Consider the following 22,090-nt stretch of genomic DNA (forward strand, 5'->3'; position numbering starts at 1 on the left):
TCTCGTGTCAGTCATACAGATGAAGTGTCCAGCCCATTGTAGCTGATCGAGGATGGTCAGTGCCTCAGTGCTGGGGATGTTGGCCTGGTTGACGTTAGTGCGTCTCCAGGGACTCTTGTTCCCTTGATGACTGTTATACACCTCCCTTTTCCTTTTTATCTGGTCAAAGAACAAAGAAAATTACAGCACAGGAACAGGCGCTTCGGCCCTCCAAGCCTGCGCCAGATCCTATTGAAAGTAGCGTGTTGATGCATTTGTGTAATGATTGTGTTTTGTTTGAGCCCTAACACTCAAAGCAGTGTAAGAATGTCTTTGTGCAGCAGGCAAGGTGTCATGAGATTGAGCCTTCATACACTTGCAAGATGTTGAAAATTTGCCATTATTTATTAAAACACTGATAAATTTCCATGATCAACATTTCTGTTACACTGCAATGATTATCCCGTGGCATGTAAAATCAGAAAGATAGGATAAAATGAGACTGGGTCATGCCCTAGTCTTGCGGACTTGGGTCAGCATGCAGGGAGAATGTTTGCATTTCATGCATGTGGAAGTACTGAAATATTTCCATGAATCTAAAAGTCACTTTTCCCTTCATTGAAGGACACAATCATTGCCTTGGAAGCTTCATCATGATACGACATTGCATTTCTGAAGAGGGAAGAAGAAATCAACATGCAAATTCAATTCCATGGTTTTGGACGTCCCATTGAGAACACGATTCATGTGCGCCGGCATAATGCTCTGACCGAGAAAGAATCGAAGGTGAGTTTGTAGTTTGGAAGATCGCAGCAATTTATGCATCAACTTGTTCATCAATAATGTTCCATTGCTTTCAAACTGCATTTTCCACTCTGCAAGATAATAACTGTTAGAACAAGCAACAGGATGGGTAGATGGGCTTTGGGGAATGCAATGGCACAAAACCCAATCCATTCGACAACATATTTCAGATATGTCGACAAATTAAATATTCCAGCAGAGGGATAAAACAAGGAAGATGAGAGTGAGGAGGCAAGAGTTCTGATGACAAAAGAACACGAACTTACCTTTATCCATTTGAGCAAAAAAGCAGGCACACAAACAAATAATCAGCTAACAATGCACATGTGACACAGAGGCTACAGGGGGACGAAGAATGCCGAATTGTTGTCATGCGTATTGCTGAAAGGGTGATTGAAACAGATTCTGTGGTAAATTTGAAGAAATACAGATAATGCATCTCAGGATGTTGGAGAAAGAACATTTATTGACTGAGGCAAATTGTATTGCCCTTTTCAGGAGTTATTTGGGTCATAATGAATTCAAAGACTTTCTTCTGTGCTGAAAGCTTTAGCTTAGTTGCAGCTGGATCACAATTTCTGTTCCTGGTAGTATTTAGCAAACTATTAAAAGTGAATGTCACTGCACAGAATTCCAAACATGACTGCAATCAGTAGAGAAAATATCCAGGGCGTGTGATGAGTTGTATCCTCTCATGTTGAACAATGCAGCTACAGATACAATGGAGGCACTGATGATAATCTTCCAAGAATCCTTAGATTGTGGAAAATTCTCAGAGGATTGAAAGATTGTGAACATAACACCATTATTCCAAAGATAGTTGGACAAAATAGGAAGCAAGTGTTGCCAATTTAGGTCAACCTGGGTAGATGTTCATGCCGGCAATGAAAGATGAAATAACAGGGTACTGAGTGTGCTATAACATCCTACAGAGTTAACATCCTTTCATAACGGGGAAATAATACTTGACAAACTTGCTACAGTGCTTTGAGAAGGAAACAAACATTACTGATGAAGGACCACCAGTTGACATTGAGATTTCAACAAAGCATTTGATAAGCTACAACTCGTAAGGTGTCTCAAAAGAAAAGAGCCCATGTGTTCAAGGGTAGTATGTTCGGATGGACGGAGGACTGCATCGTAAATAGAAGTAGAGACGTAGCAGCAGGATGGTAACTGACAAGTCATGTACGGCCACAGAGCGAGTGCTGGGGAGGCCGTACACCTCATGTTGACTGGGTTGATTTCGGAAATGGCGGAGGGGATTGCTATGCTTAGGAAAGTTGGGCTACATTCATTGGAGTTTATAAGATTGAAAAAAACTTATTTTTTCGACATTTAAGATTCTTAAGAGGCTTGATAGTGTATATCCGTAGAGATTACTCCCATTTGTGAAAGATTTTACGACCAGAGGCCACATTTTCAAATTGGTTGCCTATTAATTCAGGGAAGAATTACTTCTTTCAGGTTGTAGCAATCTATTGAACACTTTAGCCAAGAAGATTTTAGAGGTAATGCCATTAATCATATGCTAGGTTGTAACGGCCAGGTTAATTTTTAAATCAAGAAACAATGATAATGAGAAAAGGGTCTAGGCCTGAAACGTCAGCTTTTGTGCTCCTGAGATGCTGCTTGGCCTGCTGTGTTCATCCAGCTTCACACTTTGTTATCTTGGATTCTCCAGCATCTGAGCTTCCCATTATCAGTGATAATGAGAAAAGGGTAGTCTTTACAGCTATGCTTAGGAAAGTTGGGCTACATTCATTGGAGTTTATAAGATTGAAAAAAATCTCATTTTTTCAACATTTAAGATGCTTAAGAGACTTGATAGTGTATATCCGTAGAGATTACTCCTGTTTGTGAAAGATTTTACGACCAGAGGCCATATTTTCAAATTGGTTGCCTATTAATTTAGGGGAAGAATTACTTCTTTCAGGTTGTAGCAATTTATTGAACACTTGAGCAGAGAAGGTTTTAGAGGTAATGCCATTAATTATATGCTCGGCTGAGATGGCCAGGTTAATTTTTAAATCAAGGAACAACCACAATGAGAAAAGGGTAGCCTTTACAGTGGAAGATACTTCAAGGATCCCCTTATTACTACAGAACACAGGGAGGAATTAAACACATCACTACCACACCATCACTACCATGAGAGAAGTAGCAATAGAAAATCTAATGGAGTAAAAGCAGATTGGACTCTTCGCCGTGATGGTTGACTTTCTAAGATTCTAAACAATGAGCTTCAGAGTCGGTATATGCATTGATTGTAATTTCCCAAAAAGGTTTAGATTCTAGAGAAGCATCTGAGGGCTGGAAAAATGCCGATGTGACGTCCCTATTTAAAAAGGAGAGAGGCAAAAAGAAGATAACTACAATCGAAACAGCCTGGCATCTATTGTTGGAAATATGTGGCAATCAACTATGAAGAAAATAATAGCAGAACATTTGGAAAATCAGAATCTAATCAAACAGAATCACCACAGCCTGCTGAAAGAGAAATTATGTCTGGCTAATTTGTTTGGGTTTTTGGAGGAAGTTTTGGAAGGAGAATTAATAGAGGAAAACCAGTAAATGTGTTGTGTTTGGACTTGGAGAAAGCATTTGAGAATGTACTCAAAAGTAATAAGCTGAGAGCTGAGGTTTTGAAGGTAGTATATTGCTTTGGATCAGTATGCTTTGCACGTTCTGGAAGGAGAGATCACATCTCGAGTGAAATGCACCAAGTGAATATATATTTTGGGGAACTTGGTGGCAACGCGGTAAGTCAGTGCAGAGTGTAAGAGGTGCCATTTGCTTGCTTTTTTTGCCTGATAGTTTGTAAGCATTTTTTTTTGAGACAGGGTAAATTGAAGCCAGAATCAGGGACCCGGAGGGTGAACCAGGCTCATTGGTTGGTGATCGCTTCTGGTTTAAGAATCTATTATCGGTAGCTTTCAGATTGCAAGTAAATCGGAGAAATATTTACAGGCTACAAACTAAAAGACCAGAATGTTTTCAAATCAAATTAAGATCGAAGTAATTGAAATGGAGATGCCAGGCCAGACGATGATTTATACCTACGTGACGGGGTATTGGTCAGACCCCATACTCCAGCTCAGGGTTGATGAACTGGAATCTCAGTTTTTACCAATCAACAAATCATGTGGGGGACAGTTACCGGGGAATGCTGTGCCTCAGGAGGCAGTCACACACCTTAGATTAACTAGCTGAAACTTGGTCAGTGGCCAGAGACGTGAGACTGTGACAAAGAACAGGGCAGGTGGAAGGATCCAGGATGTAGTGCAGAAGGAACCTTGGCCTTTGATCTTATCTAACAGGTTTGAGATTCTTTCTTCCTGTGTGGATGAGAGTGCAGGGTATAGGGAAGATGAGTAAACTGACTGTAGCACTGTGGTACAGGGGGACATTCCAGAGGAGATAAAAAGTGAAATGTAGTTATAATCAGAGGTAGTATAGTTAGGGGAATGAACACTGTTGGTTGTGATGAGGATCGAGAGTCTCGAAAGTAGTGTTGCCTGTCTGGTGCCCAGGTTCAGGATATTCCATCTCGGCTACAAAGGAACTTGAAGTGGGAGGAGTAGAAATCCAGCTGTCGTGGTCCACACAGGTACCATTGATATGGAAGAAAGAGGAAAGAGGTTCTGCTGAGGGATTATGAGCGCCAAGGTGCTGAGGTGAGAAAGCAGAACCAGAATGGTAATAATCTCTGGATGACTATCTGAGCAATTTGGCACGGTGTGAGCATAATTTATAGATGTAAATGCATTGTTCAAATGGTGGCATGGCAGAAATGTGTTTGAATTCATGGGACATTGGCATCGGTACGGGGAAGGAGGGAGTTGTTCTGGTGGTATCGGCTCGACGAGAATCATATTGGGACAAGTCTCCTGGCAAAATACAGAGCAAGGTCTCGGGGTAGGGCGCTAAAATAAAATGCCTGGAGTGGGTGAGCGCAGTTGCATGGAAAATTATGGAAAAAGTTAGAAGCTGGTAAGTCCTCAGCAAAGTTTCCAGAGCAAGTAATAGGACAAAAAGTTTGGAAATGTTCATGACTCTCACTTCAGGTGCAGCAGATAAGAAGGGTGGCTGCAAATGCCAGACTGAAGATGTTGTATTTAATGCAGGGAGTGTATGAAACTAAGTGAATGAGTTTGTGGTGCGCATTGAAATTGACAGATACATCACTCTGGGTATCACAGAAACAAGGTTGTTAGGGGTAAGTGTTAGGAACGAAATATCCAATGATTCATGTCCGATAGAAAGAACAGGCAAATGGACAGAGATAAGAAAGTGTGGAACTGGATGAGCAGAGCAGGCCAAGCAGCATCTCAGGAGCACAAAAGCTGACGTTTCGGGCCTAGACCCTTCTACTTCTGTGTGTTCATCCTGCTGTGTTCATCCAGCTCCACACTTTGTTACCTTGGATTCTGAAGCATCTTCAGTTCCCATTCTGTCTGATACAAATGGACAGAGATGCCAGGGTTGGCTTGTCAGTAAGAAATGAGGTCGCGCTGAAGGAACCACAGCTCTTGTGCTTGTTTATTAATGACTTGGAGGAAAGAGGTGCATGTGCTGTGGCTAAATTTGTAGATGACTCAAAAATATTTCGAAAGACAAGGCATGACAGAGAAACAGAGATTTACCAGGATGTTACTTGGGTTGGAATGTATTAGCTACAAGGAGGGTTTGGTGGAAATGTTGTATCATGATAAATGCAATGAGATCAACAATGACCTCACAGAATGATGGAGGAAATTCAATGGGCCAAGTAACTTTTTTAGTGAGTCTTCTTGTTTGACAATGCATTCATAAGGGTGTTTTTTTTCTCTCTTGAATGAAATGTGAAAATGAAATGTATACACTTCCTTTTCATCTGGTAATAAATAATTGTTCTGAACGATTTCCATTGACTAATAGCAATCTGACAAGCATCACAATGTAAAGAGATTTTTAGCTCCTTTTTAATTGTCAAGTTATTTTTTGGAATTAATTGGGCATATATTATTTGCATCTCAGGAAGTATGTTCATCACTGCACCTCAAAAAGTGCTCTGTTGTATGACAACAGCTTTTTAAAGATCACTTCAATGGTTGTGATTTTCAGTTGCCATAACACACATTAGATTACATTGTTGGCCAATCTGTCCATGATGATTTCATTATCTTAGGTTTCAAACAGACAAGGAAATATTGGTGATGCAATGAAGAGTTTGATTGTCAAATATAATTGCTGTTATAGTTTCCACTTGGAAGAAAGATTCACATCAAATTGACTGGTCAAGGAAATGGGACACTGACTGTGAGTACTTTGAATGTTCGAGTTATTCCTAAAATGAAAGTCATGACCTTGATGATTTTTCTTGCATGCAGATATGAAGAGACTCTTTTAAAATATCCTCTAGGTTAGTGGTTCAGGCATAAAAGTGTGATATGTATATTTATGTATATACATGTACATGCGTAATCTGAAAAGATAATGAGTATAAATCACTTGTGACAAGGTGAGAATGAGTTATCCAGATAGTAAGAACTGCCAGTGTTGGTGTCTGAGATAACACATTGTGGAGCTGGAGGAACACAGCAGGGCAGGCAGCATCAGAGGCTCAAGAAAGTTGAGGTTTTGGATCAGGACCCTTCCTGAGAAATGGAGGGTGGAAGGGAGCTCAGAAACAAATAGCGTGGAGGGGGAGGAGGTGCTGGGGAAGGTAGGTGGGATGGTAATAAGTGAGTACTATCCAGATGAGTGAAATGGGATGCAGTGACTGAGTGAAGTGGGATGCAGCGACTGAGGGCAATGGGATGCAGCGACTGAGGGCAATGGGATGCAGCGACTGAGGGACATGGGATGCAGTGACTGAGGGACATGGGATGCAGTGACTGAGGGACATGGGGTGCAGTGACTGAGGGACATGGGGTGCAGTGACTGAGGGACATGGGGTGCAGTGACTGAGGGACATGGGGTGCAGTGACTGAGGGAGATGGGATGCAGTGACTGAGGGAGATGGGATGCAGTGACTGATGGAAATGGGATGCAGTGACTGAGGGAAAGAAGATGCAGTGACTGTGGGAAATGGCATACTGTGACTCAGGGTAATGGGATGCAGTGACTGAGGGGAATGGGATGCAGTGAGTTTTGGAATTTGAATACAGCGTCTGAGAGATACGGGAAACAGTGACTGATGGAAATGGGATGCAGTGACTGTGGGACATGGGATGCAGTGACTGAGTGAAATGCGATGCACTGACTGAGTGAAATGCGATGCACTGACTGAGTGAAATGCGATGCAGTGACTGAGTGAAATGGGCTGCAGTGACTGTTGGAAATGGGATGCAGTGACTGTGGTGAAGGAGATGCAGTGATTGAGTGAAATGGGATGCAGTGACTGAGTGAAATGAGGTGCAGTGACTGAGGGAAATGGGATGCAGTGACTGTGGTGAAGGAGATGCAGTGATTGAGTGAAATGGGATGCAGTGACTGAGTGAAATGCGAAGCAGTGACCGCCTTAAATGGGATGCAGTGACTGCGTGAAATGGGACGCAGTGACTGAGTGAAATGGGATGCAGTGACTGACTGAACTGGGATGCAGTGACTGAGTGAAATGCGATGCACTGACTGAGTGAAATGCGATGCACTGACTGAGTGAAATGCGATGCAGTGACTGAGTGAAATGGGCTGCAGTGACTGTTGGAAATGGGATGCAGTGACTGTGGTGAAGGAGATGCAGTGATTGAGTGAAATGGGATGCAGTGACTGAGTGAAATGAGGTGCAGTGACTGAGGGAAATGGGATGCAGTGACTGTGGTGAAGGAGATGCAGTGATTGAGTGAAATGGGATGCAGTGACTGAGTGAAATGCGAAGCAGTGACCGCCTTAAATGGGATGCAGTGACTGCGTGAAATGGGACGCAGTGACTGAGTGAAATGGGATGCAGTGACTGACTGAACTGGGATGCAGTGACTGAGTGAAATGGGATTGCCATGACTGTGGAAAGGAGATGCAGTGACTGAGGGAAATGGGATGCAGTGACTGAGTGAAATGGGATGCAGTGTCTGTTGGAAATGGGATCCTGCAACTGAAGGTAATGGGATGCAGTGACTGAGGGTAATGGGATGCAGTGACTGAGTGAAATGGGATGCAGTGACTGAGTGAAATGGGATGCAGAGAATGAGGACAATGGGATGCAGTGAATGAGGACAATGGGATGCAGTGAATGAGGACAATGGGATGCAGTGAATGAGGACAATGGGATGCAGTGACTGAGGGCAATGGGATGCAGTGACTGAGGGCAATGGGATGCAGTGACTTAGGACAATGATATGCGGTGACTGAGGGAAATGGGATGCAGTGTCTGTGAGATAGGGGAAACAGTGACTGAGGGACATGGGATGCAGTGACTCTGGTGAAGGAGATGCAATGATTGAGTGAAATGGGATGCAGTGATTGAGTGAAATGGGAAGCACTGACTGAGTGAAATGGGATGCACTGACTGAGTTAAATGTGATGCAGAGGCTGAATGAAATGGGATGCAGTGACTGAGTGAAATGTGATTCAGTCACTGAGTGAAATGGGATATAGTCAGTGAGTGAAATGGGATGCAGTCAGTGAGTGAAATGTGTTGCAATCACTGAGTGAAATGCGATGCAGTGACTGAGGGGAATGGGATGCAGTGAGTGTGTGGAAATTTAATGCAGGGTCTGAGAAATACGGGAAACAGTGACTGATGAAAATGGGATGCAGTGACTGTGGGACATGGGATGCAGTGATTGTGTGAAATGTGATGCAGTGACTGAGTGAAATGTGATGCAGTGACTGAGTGAAATGCGATGCAGTGACTGAGTGAAATGGGCTGCAGTGACTGTTGGAAATGGGATGCAGTGACTGTGGTGAAGGAGATGCAGTGATTGAGTGAAATGGGATGCAGTGACTGAGTGAAATGAGATGCATTGACTGAGGGAAATGGGATGCAGCGACTGAGGGCAATGGGATGCAGTGACTGAGGGACATGGGATGCAGTGACTGAGGGACATGGGATGCAGTGACTGAGGGACATGGGGTGCAGTGACTGTGGGAGATGGGATGCAGTGACTGATGGAAATGGGATGCAGTGACTGAGGGAAAGAAGATGCAGTGACTGTGGGAAATGGCATACTGTGACTCAGGGTAATGGGATGCAGTGAGTTTTTGAATTTGAATACAGCGTCTGAGAGATACGGGAAACAGTGACTGATGGAAATGGGATGCAGTGACTGTGGGACATGGGATGCAGTGATTGAGTGAAATGCGATGCAGTGACTGAGTGAAATGCGATGCAGTGACTGAGTGAAATGGGCTGCAGTGACTGTTGGAAATGGGATGCAGTGACTGTGGTGAAGGAGATGCAGTGATTGAGTGAAATGGGATGCAGTGACTGAGGGAAATGCGAAGCAGTGACCGCCTTAAATGGGATGCAGTGACTGCGTGAAATGGGACGCAGTGACTGAGTGAAATGGGATGCAGTGACTGACTGAACTGGGATGCAGTGACTGAGTGAAATGGGATTGCCATGACTGTGGAAAGGTGATGCAGTGACTGAGGGAAATGGGATGCAGTGACTGATGGAAATGGTATGCAGTGACTGAGGGAAATGGGATGCAGTGACTGAGTGAAATGGGATGCAGTGACTGAAGGTAATGGGATGCAGTGACTGAGTGAAATGGGATGCAGTCACTGAGGGGAATCGGATGCAGTGACTGAGGGAAAGGAGATGCAGTGACTGTGGGAAATGGCATACTGTGACTCAGGGTAATGGGATGTAGTGACTGAGGGGAATGGGATGCAGTGACTGAGTGAAATGGGATACTGTGACTGTGGAAAGGAGATGCAGTGACGATGGGAAATGGGATGCAGTGACTGAGTGAAATGGGATGCAGTGACTTAGGGAAATGGGACACAGTGCCTGAGTGAAATGTGATGCACTGACTGAGTGGAATGGGATGCAGTGACTGAGGGGAATGGGATGCAGTGTCTGAGGGAAATGGGATGCTGTTACTGAGCGTACTGTGATGCAGTGACTGAGGGTAATGGGATGTAGTGACTGATGGTCATGGGATGCAGTGACTGAGAGAAATGGCCTGCAGTAACTGAGTGAAATGGGATGCAGTGACTGAGGAAAGGAGATGCACTGATTGTGGGAAATGGGAAGCAGTGACTGAGTGGAATGTGAAGCATTGAATGTGTGAAATGGGATGCAGGGGCTGTGTGAACTGGGACACGGTGACTGTGTGTACTGGGATGCAGTGGCTGAGTGAAATGCGATGCAGTGACTCAGGTACTGGGAAGGAGTGTTTGAATTAAGAGGAATGCAGTGCCCAAGCAGGCTTGGAGTGCAGTGACTTAGGGAAATGGGATACAGTGCCTGAGTGAAATGTGATGCACTGACTGAGGACAATGGGATGCAGTGACTGAGTGGAATGGGATGCAGTGACTGAGTGGAATGGGATGCAGTGACTGAGTGGAATGAGATGCAGTGGGGAGTGAAATGGGATGCAGTGAATGAGTGAAATGCGCGCAGTGACTGATAGAAATCGGATACAGTGACTGATGGAACTGGGATGCAGTGACTGACGGAACTGGGATGCGGTGACTGACGGAACTGGGATGCGGTGACTGACGGAACTGGGATGCGGTGACTGACGGAACTGGGATGCGGTGACTTTGTGAACTGGGATGCAGTGGCTGAGTGAATTGGGATGCAGTGGCTGAGTGAAATGGGATGCAGTGGGGAGTGAAATGGGATGCAGTGGGGAGTGAAATGGGATGCAGTGACTGAGTGAAATGGGATGCAGTGACTTAGGGAAAGGAAATGCAGTGTCTGTGGGAAATGGGATGCAGTGACTGAGGGTAATGGGATGCAGTGACTGAGGGTAATGGGATGCAGTGACTGAGTGAAAATGGATGCAGTGACTGAGTGAAATGCGATGCAGTGACTGAGGTCCTGGGAAGGAGTGACTGAGCTAATAGGGATGCAGTGCCCGAGCGGGCTTGGGGTGCAGTGACTGAGTGAAATGCGATGCAGTGACTTAAGGAATGGAAATGCAGTGTCTGTCGGATATAGGATGCTGCGACTGAGGGAAATGGGATGGAGTGACTGACGGAAATGGGATGCAGTGTCTGAGCGAAATGGGATGCAGTGACTGAGCGAAATGGGATGCAGTGACTGATTGAAATGGGATGCACTGACTGAGGGAAGTGGGATGCAGTGACTGAGGGAAATGGGATGCAGTGACTGAGTGAAATGGGATGCAGTGTCTGTTTGAAATGGGATCCTGCGACTGAAGTTAATGGGATGCAGTGACTGAGTGAAATGGGATGCAGTGACTGAGGGAAATGGGATGCAGTGTCTGATGGAAATGGTATGCAGTGACTGAGGGAAATGGGATGCAGTGTCTGTTTGAAATGGGATCCTGCGACTGAAGTTAATGGGATGCAGTGACTGAGGGTAATGGGATGCAGTGACTGAGTGGAATGGGATGCAGTGACTGAGTGGAATGGGATGCAGTGACTGAGTGGAATGGGATGCAGTGACTGAGTGGAATGGGATGCAGTGACTGCGTGAAATGGGATGCAGTGAATGAGTGAAATGAGATGCAGGGACTGAGGGAAATGAGCGCAGTGACTGATCGAAATCGGATACAGTGATTGATGGAACTGGGATGCAGTGACTGAAGGAAATGGGATGCGGTGACTTTGTGTACTGGGATGTGGTGACTGTGTGAACTGGGATGCGGTGACTATGTGAAATGGGATGCAGTGGCTGAGTGAAATGGGTTGCAGTGGCTGAGTGAAATGGGATGCAGTGGCTGAGTGAAATGGGATGCAGTGACTGAGTGAAATGGGATGCAGTGACTGAGTGAAATGGGATACAGTGACTGACTGAAATGGGATGCAGTGACTGAGGACAATGGGTTGCAGTGACTGAGGGAAATGGGAAGGAGTGACTGAGTTAATAGGGATGCAGTGACTGGGAAATGGGATGCAGTGACAGTGGGAAATGGGATGCAGTGACTGATGGAAATGGGACGCAGTGACTGATGGAAATGGGACGCAGTGACTGAGTGAAATGGGACGCAGTGGCTGAGTGAAATGGGACGCAGTGACTGAGTGAAATGGAATTGCCGTGACTGTGGAAAGGAGATGCATTGACTGAGGAAATAGGATGCAGTGACTGAGGGAAATGTGATGCACTGACTGAGTGAAATGGTATGCAGTGACTGAGTGAAATGGTATGCAGTGACTGAGTGGAATGGGATGCAGTGACTGAGTGAAATGTGATGCAGTGACTGCGTGAAAGGAGATGCCGTGGGGAATGAAATGGGATGCAGTGACTGGTGGAAATAAGATGCAGTGTCTTAGGGAAATGAAATGCAGTGTCTGTGGGAAATGGTATGCTGGGACTGAGGGTAATGGGATGCAATGACTGATGGAAATGGAAGCAGTGACTGAGTGAAATGGGATGCAGTGACGGAGGTACTGGGTAGGAGTGACTGAGTTAATAGGGATGCAGTGCCCGAGCGGGCTTGGGGTGCAGTGACTTAGGGAAATGGGATACAGTGCCTGAGTGAAATGTGACGCACTGACTGAATGAAATGGGATGCAGTGACTGAGGATAATGGGATGCAGTGACTGAGGGAAATGGGATGCAGTGACTGGGAAATGGGATGCAGTGATTGATGGAAATGGGACGCAGTGACTGAGGGAAATGAGATGCCGAGACTGAGTGAACTGGGATGCAGTGACTGATTGAAATGGTATGCAGTGTCTGTTGGAAATGGGATCCTGCGACTGAAGGTAATGGGATGCAGTGACTGAGGGTAATGGGATGCAGTGACTGAGGGTAATGGGATGCAGTGACTGAGTGAAATGGGATGCAGTGACTGAGGACAATGGGATGCAGTGACTGAGGGCAATGGGATGCAGTGACTGAGTGAAATGGGATGCAGTAACTGGTGGAAATGGGATGCTGTGACTGATCGAAATGGGACGCAGTGACTGAGGGAAATGGGATGCAGTGACTGGGAAATGGGATGCAGTGATAGATGGAAATGGGACGCAGTGACTGAGGGAAATGAGATGCCGAGACAGAGTGAACTGGGATGCAGTGACTGATGGAAATGGTATGCAGTGTCTGTTGGAAATGGGATCCTGCGACTGAAGGTAATGGGATGCAGTGACTGAGGGTAATGGGATGCAGTGACTGAGGACAATGGGATGCAGTGACTGAGTGAAGTGGGTTGCAGTGACTGAGGGCAATGGGATGCAGAGACTGAGTGAAATGGGATGCAGTAACTGGTGGAAATGGGATGCAGTGACTGATCGAAATGGGATGCAGTGATTGATGGAAATGGTACGCAGTGACTGAGGGAAATGGGATGCCGAGACTGAGTGAACTGGTGGAAATGGGATCCTGCGACTGAAGGTAATGGGATGCAGTGACTGAGGGTAATGGGATGCAGTGACTGAGGGTAATGGGATGCAGTGACTGAGGGTAATGGGATGCAGTGACTGAGTGAAATGGGATGCAGTGACTGAGGGTAATGGGATGCAGTGACTGAGGGTAATGGGATGCAGTGACTGAGGACAATGGGATGCAGTGACTGAGGGCAATGGGATGCAGTGACTGAGTGAAATGGGATGCAGTAACTGGTGGAAATGGGATGCTGTGACTGATCGAAATGGGATGCAGTGACTAACAGTAATTGGATGGAGTGACGGACGGTAATGGGATGCAGTGACTGAGGGAAATGGGACGCAGTGTCAGAGTGAAATAGGATGCAGTCAATGAGTGAAATGGCCGGCAGTGATTGAGTGATGTGGGATGCAGTGACTGAGGGAAATGGGACGCAGTGGCTGAGTGAAATGGGATGCTCTGACTCTTGGAAATGGGATGCAGTGACTGTTGGAAATGGATTGCAGTGACTGTTGGCAAAGGGATGCAGTCACTGTTGGAAATGGGATGCAGTGACTGAGGGAAAGGAGATGCAGTGACTGTGGGAAATGGGATACTGTGACTGTGGAAAGGAGATGCAGTGACTATGGGAAATGGGATGCAGTGACTGAGTGAAATGGGATGCAGTGACTTAGGGAAATGGGATACAGTGCCTGAGTGAAATGTGATGCTGTTACTGAGCGTACTGTGATGCAGTGACTGAGGGTAATGGGATGTAGTGACTGATGGTCATGGGATGCAGTGACTGAGAGAAATGGCCTGCAGTAACTGAGTGAAATGGGATGCAGTGACTGAGGAAAGGAGATGCACTGATTGTGGGAAATGGGAAGCAGTGACTGAGTGGAATGTGAAGCATTGAATGTGTGAAATGGGATGCAGGGGCTGTGTGAACTGTGACACGGTGACTGTGTGTACTGAGATGCAGTGGCTGAGTGAAATGCGATGCAGTGACTCAGGTACTGGGAAGGAGTGTTTGAATTAAGAGGGATGCAGTGCCCGAGCAGGCTTGGAGTGCAGTGACTTAGGGAAATGGGATACAGTGCCTGAGTGAAATGTGATGCACTGACTGAGTGGAATGGGATGCAGTGACTGAGTGGAATGGGATGCAGTGACTGAGTGGAATGAGATGCAGTGGGGAGTGAAATGGGATGCAGTGAATGAGTGAAATGCGCGCAGTGACTGATAGAAATCGGATACAGTGACTGATGGAACTGGGATGCAGTGACTGACGGAACTGGGATGCGGTGACTTTGTGAACTGGGATGCAGTGGCTGAGTGAATTGGGATGCAGTGGCTGAGTGAAATGGGATGCAGTGGGGAGTGAAATGGGATGCAGTGACTGGTGGAAATGAGATGCAGTGACTTAGGGAAAGGAAATGCAGTGACTGAGGGTAATGGGATGCAGTGACTGAGTGAAATGGGATGCAGTGACTGATTGAAATGGGATGCACTGACTGAGGGAAGTGGGATGCAGTGACTGAGGGAAGTGGGATGCAGTGACTGAGGGAAATGGGATGCAGTGACTGATGGAAATGGTATGCAGTGACTGTGGGAAATGGGATGCAGTGACTGACGGAAATGGGATGCAGTGTCTGTTTGAAATGGGATCCTGCGCCTGAAGTTAATGGGATGCAGTGACTGAGTGAAATGGGATGCAGTGACTGAGTGAAATGGGATGCAGTGACTGAGTGAAATGGGATGCAGTGACTGAGGACAATGGGATGCAGTGACTGAGGGAAATGGTATGCAGTGACTGAGGGAAATGGGATGCAGTGACTGAGTGGAATGGGATGCAGTGACTGCTGAAATGGGATGCAGTGAATGAGTGAAATGAGATGCAGTGACTGAGGGAAATGCGCGCAGTGACTGATAGAAATCGGATACAGTGATTGATGGAACTGGGATGCAGTGACTGAAGGAAATGGGATGCGGTGACTTTGTGTACTGGGATGTGTTGACTGTGTGAACTGGGATGCGGTGACTATGTGAACTGGGCTGCAGTGGCTGAGTGAAATGGGATGCAGTGACTGAGTGAAATGGGATGCAGTGACTGAGTGAAATGGGATGCAGTGACTGAGGACAATGGGATGCAGTGACTGAGGGCAATGGGATGCAGTGACTGAGGGAAATGGGATGCAGTGACTGAGGGAAATGGGATGCAGTGACTGGGAAATGGGACGCAGTGACAGTGGGAAATGGGACGCAGTGACTGATGGAAATGGGACGCAGTGACTGAGTGAAATGGGACGCAGTGACTGAGTGAAATGGGACGCAGTGACTGAGTGAAATGGGACGCAGTGACTGAGTGAAATGGGACGCAGTGGCTGAGTGAAATGGGACGCAGTGGCTGAGTGAAATGGGACGCAGTGGCTGAGTGAAATGGGACGCAGTGACTGAGTGAAATGAAATTGCCATGACCGTGGAAAGGAGATGCATTGACTGAGGAAATAGGATGCAGTGACTGAGGGAAATGTGATGCACTGACTGAGTGAAATGGGATGCAGTGACTGAGTGGAATGGGATGCAGTGTCTGATGGAAATGGTATGCAGTGACTGAGGGAAATGGGATGCAGTGACTGACGGAAATGGGATGCAGTGTCTGTTTGAAATGGGATCCTGCGCCTGAAGTTAATGGTATGCAGTGACTGAGGGAAATGGGATGCAGTGACGGACGGAGATGGGATGCAGTGTCTGTTTGAAATGGGATCCAGCGACTGAAGGTAATGGGATGCAGTGACTGAGGGTAATGGGATGCAGTGACTGAGGGTAATGGGATGCAGTGACTGAGTGAAATGGGATGCAGTGACTGAGTGAAATGAGATGCAGTGACACGGACATGGGATGCAGTGACTGAGGGAATTGGGATGCAGTGACTGCGTGAAATGGGATGCAGTGGGGAATGAAATGGGATGCAGTGACTGGTGGAAATAAGATGCAGTGTCTGAGGGAAATGAAATGCAGTGTCTGTGGGAAATGGTATGCTGGGACTGAGGGTAATGGGATGCAATGACTGATGGAAATGGAAGCAGTGACTGAGTGAAATGGGATGCAGTGACGGAGGTACTGGGTAGGAGTGACTGAGTTAATAGGGATGCAGTGCCCGAGCGGGCTTGGGGTGCAGTGACTTAGGGAAATGGGATACAGTGCCTGAGTGAAATGTGACGCACTGACTGAATGAAATGGGATGCAGTGAATGAGTGAAATGAGATGCAGTGACTGATAGAAATCGGATACAGTGATTGATGGAACTGGGATGCAGTAACTGACGGAAATGGGATGCGGTGACTTTGTGAACTGGGATGTGGTGACTGTGTGACGTGGGATGCGGTGACTATGTGAACTGGGATGCAGTGGCTGAGTGAAATGGGATGCAGTGGTTGAGTGAAATGGGATGCAGTGGGGCGTGAAATGGGATGCAGTGACTGCTGGAAATGAGATGCAATGACTGAGGGAAAGGAAATGCAGTGACTGTGGGAAATGGGATGCTGCGACTGGGGGTAATGGGATGCAGTGACTGAGGGTAATGGGATGTACTGACTGATGGAAATGGATGCAGTGACTGAGTGAAATGGGATGCAGTGACTGAGTGGAATGGGATGCAGTGACTGAGGTACTGGGAAGGAGTGACTGAGTTTATAGGGATGCAGTGCCCGAGCGGGCTTGGGGTGCAGTGACTGAGTGAAATGGGATGCAGTGTCTGATGGAAATGGTATGCAGTGACTGAGGGAAATGGGATGCAGTGACTGACGGAGATGGGATGCAGTGTCTGTTTGAAATGGGATCCTGCGACTGAAGTTAATGGGATGCAGTGACTGAGGGTAATGGGATGCAGTGACTGAGGGTAATGGGATGCAGTGACTGAGTGAAATGGGATGCAGTGACTGAGTGAAATGAGATGCAGTGACACACGGACATGGGATACAGTGACTGAGGGAATTGGGATGCAGTGACTGAGTGAAATGGGATGCAGTGACTGAGTGAAATGGGATGCAGTGACTGAGTGAAATGCGATGCAGTGACTGAGTGAAATGCGATGCACTGACTGAGTGAAATGGGATGCATTGTTTGACGGAAATGAGATGCAGTGACTGAGGGAAATGGGATGCAGTGAATGAGCGAAATTGGATGCAGTGACCAAGTGAAATGAGATGCAGTGACTGAGCGAAATGGGATGCAGTATTAGTGGGAAGTAGGATGCAATCACTGATTGAAATGAGATGCAGTGGGAAATGGGATACCGTGAGTGTCGGAAATTGAATGCAGCGTCTGTGAGATACGGGAACCAGTGACTGAATGAAATGGGATGCAGTGACTGAGGCAAATTGGATGCAGTGACTGAGTGAACTGGGATGCAGTGTCTGATTGAAATGGGATGCAGTTAATGAGTGAAATGAGATGCAATGACTGATGGAAATTGAATGCAGTGACAGAGTGACATGAGCTGCAGTGCCTGATGGAAATGGGATGCAGTTACTGTGGGACATGAGATGCAGTGACTGAGGTCCTGGGAAGGAGTGACTGAGTTAATGGGATGCAGTGCCCGAGCGGGCTTGGAGTACAGTGACTGAGGGAAATGGGATACAGTGGCTGAGAGAAATTAGATGCACTGTCTTAGTGAAATGAGATGCACTGTCTTCGTGAAATGGGATGCACTGTCTTCGTGAAATGGGATGCAGTGGCTGAGTGAAATGGGATGCAGTAACTGGTGGAAATGGAATGCAGTGACTGATCGAAATGGGATGCGGTGACTGACAGTAATTGGATGGAGTGACGGACGGTAATGGGATGCAGTGACTGAGGGAAACGGGACGCAGTGTCAGAGTGAAATGGGATGCAGTCAATGAGTGAAATGGCCTGCAGTGATTGAGTGATTTGGGATGCATTGACTGAGTGAAATGGAATGCAGTGGCTGAGTGAAATGGGACGCAGTGGCTGAGTGAAATGGGACGCAGTGACTGAGTGAAATGAAATTGCCATGACCGTGGAAAGGAGATGCATTGACTGAGGAAATAGGATGCAGTGACTGAGGGAAATGTGATGCACTGACTGAGTGAAATGGGATGCAGTGACTGAGTGGAATGGGATGCAGTGTCTGATGGAAATGGTATGCAGTGACTGAGGGAAATGGGATGCAGTGACTGACGGAAATGGGATGCAGTGTCTGTTTGAAATGGGATCCTGCGCCTGAAGTTAATGGTATGCAGTGACTGAGGGAAATGGGATGCAGTGACGGACGGAGATGGGATGCAGTGTCTGTTTGAAATGGGATCCAGCGACTGAAGGTAATGGGATGCAGTGACTGAGGGTAATGGGATGCAGTGACTGAGGGTAATGGGATGCAGTGACTGAGTGAAATGGGATGCAGTGACTGAGTGAAATGAGATGCAGTGACACGGACATGGGATGCAGTGACTGAGGGAATTGGGATGCAGTGACTGCGTGAAATGGGATGCAGTGGGGAATGAAATGGGATGCAGTGACTGGTGGAAATAAGATGCAGTGTCTGAGGGAAATGAAATGCAGTGTCTGTGGGAAATGGTATGCTGGGACTGAGGGTAATGGGATGCAATGACTGATGGAAATGGAAGCAGTGACTGAGTGAAATGGGATGCAGTGACGGAGGTACTGGGTAGGAGTGACTGAGTTAATAGGGATGCAGTGCCCGAGCGGGCTTGGGGTGCAGTGACTTAGGGAAATGGGATACAGTGCCTGAGTGAAATGTGACGCACTGACTGAATGAAATGGGATGCAGTGAATGAGTGAAATGAGATGCAGTGACTGATAGAAATCGGATACAGTGATTGATGGAACTGGGATGCAGTAACTGACGGAAATGGGATGCGGTGACTTTGTGAACTGGGATGTGGTGACTGTGTGACGTGGGATGCGGTGACTATGTGAACTGGGATGCAGTGGCTGAGTGAAATGGGATGCAGTGGTTGAGTGAAATGGGATGCAGTGGGGCGTGAAATGGGATGCAGTGACTGCTGGAAATGAGATGCAATGACTGAGGGAAAGGAAATGCAGTGACTGTGGGAAATGGGATGCTGCGACTGGGGGTAATGGGATGCAGTGACTGAGGGTAATGGGATGTACTGACTGATGGAAATGGATGCAGTGACTGAGTGAAATGGGATGCAGTGACTGAGTGGAATGGGATGCAGTGACTGAGGTACTGGGAAGGAGTGACTGAGTTTATAGGGATGCAGTGCCCGAGCGGGCTTGGGGTGCAGTGACTGAGTGAAATGGGATGCAGTGTCTGATGGAAATGGTATGCAGTGACTGAGGGAAATGGGATGCAGTGACTGACGGAGATGGGATGCAGTGTCTGTTTGAAATGGGATCCTGCGACTGAAGTTAATGGGATGCAGTGACTGAGGGTAATGGGATGCAGTGACTGAGGGTAATGGGATGCAGTGACTGAGTGAAATGGGATGCAGTGACTGAGTGAAATGAGATGCAGTGACACACGGACATGGGATACAGTGACTGAGGGAATTGGGATGCAGTGACTGAGTGAAATGGGATGCAGTGACTGAGTGAAATGGGATGCAGTGACTGAGTGAAATGCGATGCAGTGACTGAGTGAAATGCGATGCACTGACTGAGTGAAATGGGATGCATTGTTTGACGGAAATGAGATGCAGTGACTGAGGGAAATGGGATGCAGTGAATGAGCGAAATTGGATGCAGTGACCAAGTGAAATGAGATGCAGTGACTGAGCGAAATGGGATGCAGTATTAGTGGGAAGTAGGATGCAATCACTGATTGAAATGAGATGCAGTGGGAAATGGGATACCGTGAGTGTCGGAAATTGAATGCAGCGTCTGTGAGATACGGGAACCAGTGACTGAATGAAATGGGATGCAGTGACTGAGGCAAATTGGATGCAGTGACTGAGTGAACTGGGATGCAGTGTCTGATTGAAATGGGATGCAGTTAATGAGTGAAATGAGATGCAATGACTGATGGAAATTGAATGCAGTGACAGAGTGACATGAGCTGCAGTGCCTGATGGAAATGGGATGCAGTTACTGTGGGACATGAGATGCAGTGACTGAGGTCCTGGGAAGGAGTGACTGAGTTAATGGGATGCAGTGCCCGAGCGGGCTTGGAGTACAGTGACTGAGGGAAATGGGATACAGTGGCTGAGAGAAATTAGATGCACTGTCTTAGTGAAATGAGATGCACTGTCTTCGTGAAATGGGATGCACTGTCTTCGTGAAATGGGATGCAGTGGCTGAGTGAAATGGGATGCAGTAACTGGTGGAAATGGAATGCAGTGACTGATCGAAATGGGATGCGGTGACTGACAGTAATTGGATGGAGTGACGGACGGTAATGGGATGCAGTGACTGAGGGAAACGGGACGCAGTGTCAGAGTGAAATGGGATGCAGTCAATGAGTGAAATGGCCTGCAGTGATTGAGTGATTTGGGATGCATTGACTGAGTGAAATGGAATGCAGTGGCTGAGTGAAATGGGATACACTGACTCTTGGAAATGGGATGCAGTGACTGTTGGAAATGGATTGCAGTGACTGTTGGCAATGGGATGCAGTCACTGTTGGAAATGGGATGCTGTGACTGAGCGTACTGTGGTGCAGTGACTGAGGGTAATGGGATGTAGTGACTGATGGTAATGGGATGCAGTGACTGAGGGAAATGGCCTGCAGTGACTGAGTGAAATGGAATGCAATGACTGAGGAAAGGAGATGCAGTGACTGTGGGTAATGGGAAGCGGTGACTGAATGGAATGTGAAGCATTGAATGAGTGAAATGAGGTGCAGTAACTGTTTGAAATGGGATGCGGTGGCTGTGTGAACTGGGATGCGGTGACTGTGTGAACTGGGATGCGGTGACTGTGTGAACTGGGATGCAGTGGCTGAGTGAAATGCGATACAGTGACTCAGGTACTGGGAAGGAGTGACTGAATTAATAGGGGTGCAATGCCCGAGCGGGCTTGGGGTGCAGTGACTTAGGGAAATGGGATGCAGTGACTGCGTGAAATGGGATGCAGTAAATGAGTGAAATGAGATGCAGTGACTGAGTGAAATGCGCGCAGTGACTGATAGAAATCGGATACAGTGACTGATGGAACTGGGATGCAATGACTGACGGAACTGGGATGTGGTGACTGTGTGAAGTGGGATGCGGTTACTATGTGAACTGGGATGCAGTGGCTGAGTGAAATGGGATGCAGTGCGGAGTGAAATGGGATGCAGTGACTGGTGGAAATGAGATGCAGTGACGAAGGGAAAGGAAATGCAGTGTCTGTGGGAAATGGGATGCTGCGACTGAGGGTAATGGGATGCAGTGACTGATGGAAATGGAATTGCCGTGACTGTGGAAAGGAGATGCATTGACTGAGGAAATAGGATGCAGTGACTGAGGGAAATGTGATGCACTGACTCAGTGGAATGGGATGCAGTGACTGAGTGAAATGGGATGCCGTGACTGAGTGAAATGGGATGCCGTGACTGAGTGAAATGGGATGCCGTGACTGAGTGAAATGGGATGCAGTGACTGAGTGAAATGCGATGCAGTGACTGCGTGAAATGAGATGCAGTGGGGAATGAAATGGGATGCAGTGACTGGTGGAAATAAGATACAGTGTCTTAGGGAAATGAAATGCAGTGTCTGTGGGAAATGGTATGCTGGGACTGAGGGTAATGGGATGCAATGACTGATGGAAATGGAAGCAGTGACTGAGTGAAATGGGATGCAGTGACGGAGGTACTGGGTAGGAGTGACTGAGTTAATAGGGATGCAGTGCCCGAGTGGGCTTGGGGTGCAGTGACTTAGGGAAATGGGATACAGT

The sequence above is a fragment of the Stegostoma tigrinum genome, unplaced genomic scaffold (assembly GCF_030684315.1).
Source record: "Stegostoma tigrinum isolate sSteTig4 unplaced genomic scaffold, sSteTig4.hap1 scaffold_130, whole genome shotgun sequence".
NCBI classification, from domain to species: Eukaryota; Metazoa; Chordata; class Chondrichthyes; order Orectolobiformes; family Stegostomatidae; genus Stegostoma; species Stegostoma tigrinum.